Source organism: Coptis chinensis, chromosome 1 (assembly GCF_015680905.1).
Source record: "Coptis chinensis isolate HL-2020 chromosome 1, ASM1568090v1, whole genome shotgun sequence".
NCBI lineage: Eukaryota > Viridiplantae > Streptophyta > Magnoliopsida > Ranunculales > Ranunculaceae > Coptis > Coptis chinensis.
Window position 1 is genome coordinate 9826952 of NC_141456.1, and position 9374 is coordinate 9836325.

Consider the following 9374-nt stretch of genomic DNA (forward strand, 5'->3'; position numbering starts at 1 on the left):
ATGACCACAAATGCATTGGATAACACTGACGACACCATCAAAGACATTGGGGACAATTACCGTGCCTCAAGTCCTCTAGCCATGGGAGTTGGTCATGTTAACCTTAACAATGCACTAGAACCTGGACTAATTTACGATGCAAATGCAGAAGACTATGTTAACCTCCTTTGTTCCTTAAATTACACCATGAAGCAAATTCAAACAATTACTAGGACCTCTACTTATAATTGTTTGAACAGTTCATCTGACCTGAACTACCCTTCTTTCATTGCCTTCTTCAATGAAAATGTTACATCCTCAGATACTAAAATTGTGAAATTTCAAAGGACGGTGACTAATGTGGGGGGTGACACATCGACTTATACTATTACATTGACACCCTTGGATGGGTTTAAGGTAACTGTCATGCCAGACACGTTAAAGTTCACAGAGAAGAATCAGAAGTTAAATTACTAATCTATTAATAAAATAAACTTTTAAATGAGTGCTAAAACAAATAACAGTATTTAGAGTTGGAAAGTTAGACACAAAGCAAATAATCATGGATGGGAGGGGACAAGAAAACTTACCTTATTGAGCTCTGCAATTAAATTTTCAAAAGTGCTAAAATATCTTTGAGTTTGAGAGGTGTGCGAGAGAGAGAGTGGAGAAGAATTAACTTTTATAGCCATCAAAATTTCGCGTGGGAGAGAATAGAGTAGCTCGCGTGGGAGAGGATAGGAGTAGCCTTTTTTATTTTCTTCGTCGGTTTGCAATCACCAGCACTCTTCTTCGTCGGTTTGCAATCACAGCGCCAATTAAAACCGACAATATCGTATAAATCAAACATATCGTCGATATATTGTGAAATATCAACAAATATCGTCAATATTGTCGATATTTGCACTGGTTTTTATCCAAAGTAGTATCGCGACATTTATTTACTCTTCTCTAAAATATCGATATATATCACAATATATCGTGATATTTTGTAATATGGTATCAGGTATAGGACCCAAACCAAAAATTTCATATTCATTATTTGTAGTACCATGTTCACATGTGATATAATTACCGGAAAAAAAAAATACGTTCACATGTGAGATACTACGACTTTGTACTCTCCTGACTCAACTGACGTAAAGTTGTAAACTAACTGGGGTGGGTCGTGAAATATGAACGACATTTGGCTGTCAAACATGCTCGCAATTCCCAAATCCCACGAGAATGCTTCTTCTTCTTCTTCTATGTCATTGTCATTGTCCTTGTCCAATTTCCAATCAACTGCCACCAAATGCGTAAGCTTATTAGCGCTAACGAGTAAGCTGAGTGTCGGTGTGCACAATTAGTCCTTTGTAGGCTTGTAGCCCCTTAACTTGTACTGTCCTTTCTAGCCCCTTAATTTGCAATTTTACACTACCGTCCAGACCAGTCTAGCAAGACATTAAGGCGCAGCATTCTCTTTGTGCCTTAACCGTGGAGCACGCCCTAATTAAAATGTAGTGTGACAATAATAAAAATATATATATATAACAAATAATAAATAAAATAAATATTAAATATGATATGAATTATTATTAATTTGCTTAACAAAATATTAAAATAAATTCTATGTTACTGTAAATATGAAACTATTGAGCAACATCCGTAAAATCCACTAGTCATTTCCATACCATAATAGTCATTTAAAAGAAAAAACATAAGCAATATGTAAATAACAAAATAAAACTTGTATCTCTTAATACAATCTAGCTCAATTTCAATAAACTAAAAAAATGAAACAATCAAATTGAGCCAAAAGAGTTCTTCACAAAATAAAACACATTATTCGAATTTTGGAATCTCGTAAAACTTCATTTAATTCATCTTTGTGTCTTCTCTCAATTCATATAACTTAATAAAAACTAGTCAAAATAAAAGCTTAGAATGTACTTCAAGATGAAACTTATTAATTTTGTATAATTTCTTGTACCATACAACAATTAGATCAAGTGTAAATGTGTCACATATAGCAAAAATTGTACAAAAAACAAAAAAAATTGTAAATGTTGATAAGGTGCGCGCCTTGTGCGCCTCAACAAAAGACACGCGCCTAATATTAGCTCCCATGCCTTGGTAAAGACGAGGCACTTAAGGTACGTCTTATCGTGCCTCGCATCTTAACTACATTGGTCCAAACATTTGATATCTCACTTTCAACCCTAGGTGAAATTTGTTAACTAGGAGACCTACTGCTTTAACTTGGCCAGCTAAAATAGATGGATACAATTAAAGATAATGCAAATAAATATAGAATATTACAATGGATAGTTTTATAATAACTAATTACAATGTTTAGCTCTGTAGCTACAACCATGTACTCCATATGGATAGATCATTATCCTTTTCAAGACAAACATTTACATCACTAAGAATAACCAACCACTTATCAAGAGTACCAATTGGCCTAACATATATAGGCTCAGATTTGTCTCGTATATCTATAGATGCATCTTGCATTGGGTGGACAATTACACCAAAGCAAGCCTTGGCTTTGTAGAACTTTGCTGGTGTATGTATTGGTGCAGGACATGACAGAGTTAGATCTGGGGATGTAGAAGAGGCTAAAGCCAGAGCTATCCTTAAAAGAATGAAATTAACACAGAGGTTGCAAATCAATAAAGTGGCAATATTGTCAGACTGTCAAACCTTGTTGCTGTTTTGGAATGTAAAGGAACAATGCTTTCTTGGGGAGCATCACTTATAGTTTATTATATATACTATTTATCATCTAAATTAGTTGAGTGTAAATTTTACTATGTTAATAGGACCCTTGAATTTTGTTGTTTAGTTTTTAAAGGTAGACCATCTCCTCTATACTTTTGTCTGGACTCTGTTTCCACACGATATTTAATTGAGTTGTCATCGAGTCTGTAATTTTGTAATCTTAGAGAGTCCGCTCACTTTTAGGGGCCAACTCTTTTTGCTAAAAATAAAATAAAAATAAAAATACATGAAATTTTATCTTAGACAAATAATGATATGGAATTAAATGTTTGAAATGATGGAATGCTAACATGCAACACATACACACGACTCACTAAAGACATTCTTTTTGAGCTCGGATTTTAAATTTAACACATAACAATCTAAAAAACAATCTTATATCTATCTAATAAAAAGCAATGGTGTGGGGCCGCAGGGACTCCATCCAATGGTTGTTATTGTCTTTTCTAAGTTGTGACATGGCAAAATAAGCCAATCCCAAAGAATATGCTTCCTTACGCCCTAACACACGGATCTACTGGATCTTATTTCCTCATATCTTCAAACAAAACATCTATGCCCTATTCTTCCTGCCGCCGTCAAAAGTTGCTATTTCTAAGTTTTTGCCGGTTAGATTCATTGATGCACCAACTACGGTCGGGAGCAGCAACCACCAGTAGCATTTCAAAGCACCAGGTCTCCCAAGTTGAACGGAGCACCAACGAACATGATTCTTATCCTCAACGACTACAAATCTCGACGGGCCCATACCTCCGGTGGGAGCTCTCAGCAGGTTGCAGTCCAGTAGACCCCTCAGAGAATTAAGAGAAGTCGCCAAGGTTAGTGGTCATCCGTCATCCACACAAGCAAGTACATATGAATTTTGACTCATTGAACCGCCTTAAACTAAAATTTAGTATATGGCATTGATTGGTACTAAGCTATCTTCGTGATATATATTACGCTTTTCACAAAGATTTGTTGGAATGTGCATCCCTTTCTTTGGTGGGTTGTTAGGATTCTTTGGAGGGCGGTGTTTGCACCAATATCTTATTTTGTGAGTGTGAATATCAAATTCCTTATTTGCAACTCTATTCTCCCAATTGCCGAGTTTTATTAATACGACCTTTGAAAACATGGTCAAGTTGAAATTCCAAGTTTTAGTTCCGATCCCGGATATGTTGTCGCGATCAGTAAAGTTATTTCTACCGTCACAACTCACTAGAAATTCCATCATAATTGTCATATAAATGACGATAATATGTTGTTCGTGCGATTCAAAACATCAAAGATCACCGTGTGTCCGGCTCCTACTACCACTTTTACCTCTGTTATCATTATTACACCCACACACATGTCCCGAATCAAGGCATAGCTTTGATGCACCTGCAAATTTATCGGCCGGGCTGAGCACGTGAGTTCAAAACCGGTATGGTGGCATTCATGGAAGCCGTAGAGATCGTCGGTTTGTCTACAGCCAGATTCGGCCTTAGCATACTTGCTCGGATGATGCCCTTTTGACATGCTTAACTTTCCTAGGGGACTCCTCTCAAATTGCAATTGGCAACCATTCCGCAACCTCAAGATTTTCGACTTTCGAATAGTGGTAATATGTTGGAAAGTAATGGGAGTCACCAAATACATTTGTTCATTCAAATCCTTCCGGTGGCAACCGCCATTTGCTCTCTTCTAGGTCCCATGAGGTGCGATTGTGGAATCGTCTTCAATATCGGTGGTTCGACACATTCTTTTGAAGGGTGCAAATCTGCTAGGTTCAAAGAACTCTGCGGAGGCATTTGCCGCTTTATCTACAGAACCATCACGTCGTGAAGTTCTCTTGTATGACATCCAGACTTGCAAACTTGAGCTGAAATTGATTGATACATACTTCAACTGCCGTGAGAGGGCATCTACCTTCTCCTATACATTTTAACCCCTTAGACACGATGCTTCTGTGGAATGGCGTTCTATGGGATCGAAGGGATCCGCCTTGTTCGTAAGTTTGATCCGTTTTCGGACTACGGTGGTGGTGGTTTTCATCCCTCCGAATGAGGTATGCTTCACGCTTGTACTTGAAAAGTTTATAACAATATTGTTGTGGAATAGGTGTACAAGTTGGCTTTTTGTCGAATCTGAAAATCATCGTGATAAAATAGCGATTATCACGTTAGCTAACTACTTTATTTTTGTTCACTATTAGTGGTTTCACTAAACTTCGGCGTGTGGGATCTTCGAACGCGTTTAAGCTCCTATGGAGTTCCCCTTCTTTGGATCGACCGTTATAACATTTAATGCTCATGGTGACGCCATCTATGCGATCCCGAGGCGTAATCTTGAAGATGTAACTTCTACAGTTCATTCATGTTCCGGTCGCACCCTCTTCTCTCAAGCGTTTGAATCGGTGGATGTTGTCTACTATTCGGACATTGCCACAATCCCTCGTGGATCGGGCGTGTGCTTGACTTTGCCACGTAACCAACCGACTCATTTGTTGGGTTGGTAACCATGGATGACCATGAAGAAATGTATGCTTCTACTAGGCTCTATGAAATAGGTCGAGGCGTCCGCCAATCGGTGATGATTCGGATCCCGGGTGATGCCGAGAGTGAGGAAGATGAAGATGATGACGATTCGTGACGCTTAACTGACCCCTTTATTGGGTGATGGCCTGGATGTTGATAGTGATGTGGATGATATGAGCAATGATGAAGGTGATGATAGTGTAGATGACATTGAGGACGACGACGATGATGGTGATTTTGGGATGGACACTGAATTTACTGGTGGAGGCCTATTGGATATTGTAACGGAGGACGAGGACGATAACGATAACTATAGTCAGTTGATGGAGTCTATTAGTAGTGGGGACGAGGAGAACTTTGGCTTCTAAAATTACAATGTCTTCAAATTATCCTCATATTTTGATTGGTGAGAGAAGCCGAGTTCTTTGGCGACTCATATTTTGACTGGTGAGAGAAGCCGAGTTCTTTGGTGATTAGGTAATGTAATTAGTGTCAGATTATGGATCAAAATCAATAGTTTGTCATTGGGGAAAATTTTCATACTTTGGTTCAGTTAGAGCAAATTAGAGATGCCAGGAGCAAAATGTACATAAGATTGGAAAAAGTTAAGGAAGATAAACAAATTTTTTCGAATGTAATTCTAAATTCGTTTTATATTATTTCCCTTTCATCTTCTTCCTATTGCTGAGAATCACGGCTCTTCAATCAATATATTAGTGTCGTACGTTAAAATATGGAGTGTCGGGTAGCGCCGCCAGGCACGTCCAGGCCTCGCAGGCCGTAGGCACGGGCATACCCTAGTAGCAAATGACATGAGTGACATGATCGATTCGTTGTATGCCTTGGTTGGGCATGTGGCCTTATGTACCCTTTATGCTATATCACACACGTGTCGCAACGACGTTTGTAAGGATTTGCTGTGATCCGATCATCCGACAAAAGGTACGATTTGCATGCATGACAGTACATATATGTGAACCAAAAAATTTGCTGTATGCCTGTATCTCCATTCTCCAGTACCGACACTGTAATTTCTTTGTTTTATATTTGTATAAAAATTGAAAAGGACACTACGGTAACATGATTCTAATCATTCGATTAACAAATGAAGTCCACTACATGTTTAACGGTTTAACCTAATCATTATTTATTTATTTATTTATTTTTCCGATAATCCGGCCTCCTAATCATTATTGTAGGTGATATGACAATTTGAATTCGGATCAATTTTTATTTCAATTATAAAATTTAAGTCCACTACAACAATGAAATGAAGAATCATTCTCACATTGTTTCTCACATTAATTCTACATTTATTTCAAATGAATAAAAACCTAACCATTATTTCCTCAATCTCATAAATAATTTGTGTTTTTTTTTTCGGTTTTTAATCTCATATAAGTTAGATGTGTCATATATATCACGTAGTATATTTAGCAATTCCTGCTAACTAACCCCTAAACGAATGTTGGTTCTTTATGATGGGGAATAACGATTCTAATCGATCATCACTACACAGATAATTTGTAATATGAACACACTACTACTCCAAACAAATTCTAAATTTTCACTACAATCAATCTAGCATGCCCAACTCTCTAAAGAACTATTACAAACAAATAATAATACAAAAATATATATAAAACATACCACAACACAAAATATGTACAGTAGTTCGGCCAATGGTGCCTACTTTTACAAGAGCTAATCCTTTTATAACGTGGGAAGGAATTATAATCACTCTTCTCAAGTCTCTCTCCACCTTACTAGATCACTCATTTATCTTTATATGTTTTTTGTCTATGCAAAGATTTTCTCAATTTTGATCTATCTCAAAATTGGGTTTTTTTTCGTGATTTTTTGTGTTTCTTGTGTGTGTTAGGTTTTGCCAAAAACCTCTTTCTTATACTGCAAACTCGCGGTTCTGCAGAAATAGAATTCTGACGAAAATAGACTTGAGTGCGGGCGCGCCATCAACAAGGCCATTTCGAGAGAGCGCGCCTTTAGTGAAAAACACATAAAATTCCAGTAGACATGTTTGGGAAAACAAGGCTAAAAAATTTATTTTCTTTTTCTCTCCAAGACTCCCATGGGCAAGACCATTTCCGAGTGAATTTCCGAGTTTTCGCTCCCTCAAACTTCTTCACGCAAATATCACCGGATTCTCTCCTTCTTCCTCATGTGAGAGATAACTCCAACACTTTAAAGCTATATCATCCGAATTCCAAAAGACAATACTTAAGTGCCATCAATATCAGTTTCTCCACTGTGAGTTCATCCACATATAATCTGAAATTTGGACGATTTTTTAAATTTCCAACAAGTATATGGTGAAAAGATACCTCGCCTTTTGACACAATTTTATTGGAGACAATAACAATTACGTCCTGGCGGAATTATGTAGATGTCGCTAAGAATTTTGAGTTTTAAAGTCGCTGAAACTTTTGAATTTTTGAAATCGATGACTGCACTTGTTTGCAGATTAAACATTCTACATGCCTGTCGTAACTCCTAAAGAACTACAGGATTAATCAATTGAAAATAACTTAAAAGTTTGATGTTTTTTTTTAAATTTTTGATAGTAAGTTCATTGATGCTGGTTATATGTTAACGTGATAAAAAACAAAAGTGTAACAGTTTTATTCCATTTGTAAAAATAAGTAGTAACTTATAACTAGGGATGTGCATAAAACCGGTTGAACCCAACAAAACCAACCGAACTGGTTGGTTTTGAATCAGTTATGTTATTACTCAGTTTGGTTCGGTTAAGTATATGAGAAAACCGATAGGGTCGGTTCGGTTTCCGATTTAGTCTAAAACTCTACCCAAACCAACCCGCTTATATAATATATATTAGAATATACATATTTAATTTAAAAATATATAAAAACCGGTCGGTTCGGGTCGGTTAATATCGGTTAACTATAACCCAGTAAATTCGATTTGGGTATCAGTTCGGTTGGAAATTAATTTGGTTCCGTTAGTATAACAAAGCTGGTTCGGTTCGGGTATAAATCGATGGGGTCGGTTTGGTCATCGATCGGTTTAGTCCCAAACTCAACCTGTGCACACTCCTACTTATAACTAGTGTTCTAAAAAACGCTAGACGATAGTTGGACGATGAGAGAGCGCCTAGGCCTTCTAGGCAGTGCCTAGACGGGCTAGGCGCTATGCGGTTTGTTTTCCCAATATATTTAGTAATACACGCCTATATTACAATAAATGAATAAAATCATTTACCATAACTCAAAAAATAAATACTAACAAATATACTTATTACAAAAATACGTAATAGTTGAAGAATATCGACTTCATATAAAAACATAATATTTCTTATAGTGATATATAATTTACATTAGACTTTAGTCTTTTAAACTCATTCAAATCTTAAACCTACACAGGTTTTTATTTTTCAACATTTAATCATTCAAAAAAAAAAAAAAAAAAAAAAAAAAACTTGACTGGATCGCCTAGAGGCTGATTAGTCCGCCTAGCCCGCCTAATCGATTCGCCTAATCGGTCCACCAATTTTTTAAATAATTTTAGCCTAGATGAGTCGGTTGGGCACTGCCTAGCACTTAGAGACCGCTTAGCACCTAGACCGATTTTTAGAACACTGCTTTATAACCTTTCGGTGATATAGATGGTGGACAAACTTGAACTAGTATACAAGCAACTGAAAACTTGAAATCAAAATTGTGCGGTTGTATATAAATTTGTGAACATCTCCACAACACTTGTTGTTAGTGAAGAAAATAAATTACTAAAAACATTTTTTCTTTCACGAAACTACGGAAGACTAAATATATTTTTGTTAATTTGCAAACAAAACAACTTTACAATTCTACTTAAATAGTTACATCTATCATTCTATAAAGGTGGGACTGTGGGAGTGCTGCATGTACTTCATTGAAAAATACTCTTTATGGGAGCTTATATATATATATATATATATATATATATATATATATATATATATATATTCTCTAAAAAATAGCTACTTAAGTTAATTTAAAATAAGTATGTATGTAAAACTTTACCTAGAAAATGAATTCAACCCCAATGTTTTGTGGATATAATATATTCACTACAAAGATCATCTTCATAAATTTTCAATTTATTTAGAAA

At 36.2% G+C, this 9374-nt stretch overlaps 1 pseudogene; it reads left to right on the forward strand.

Moving 5' to 3' along the window:
• LOC147521989 (subtilisin-like protease SBT3 pseudogene) lies at positions 1–456 on the forward strand (annotated as a pseudogene).
• Positions 457–9374: the final 8918 nt, after the last annotated feature.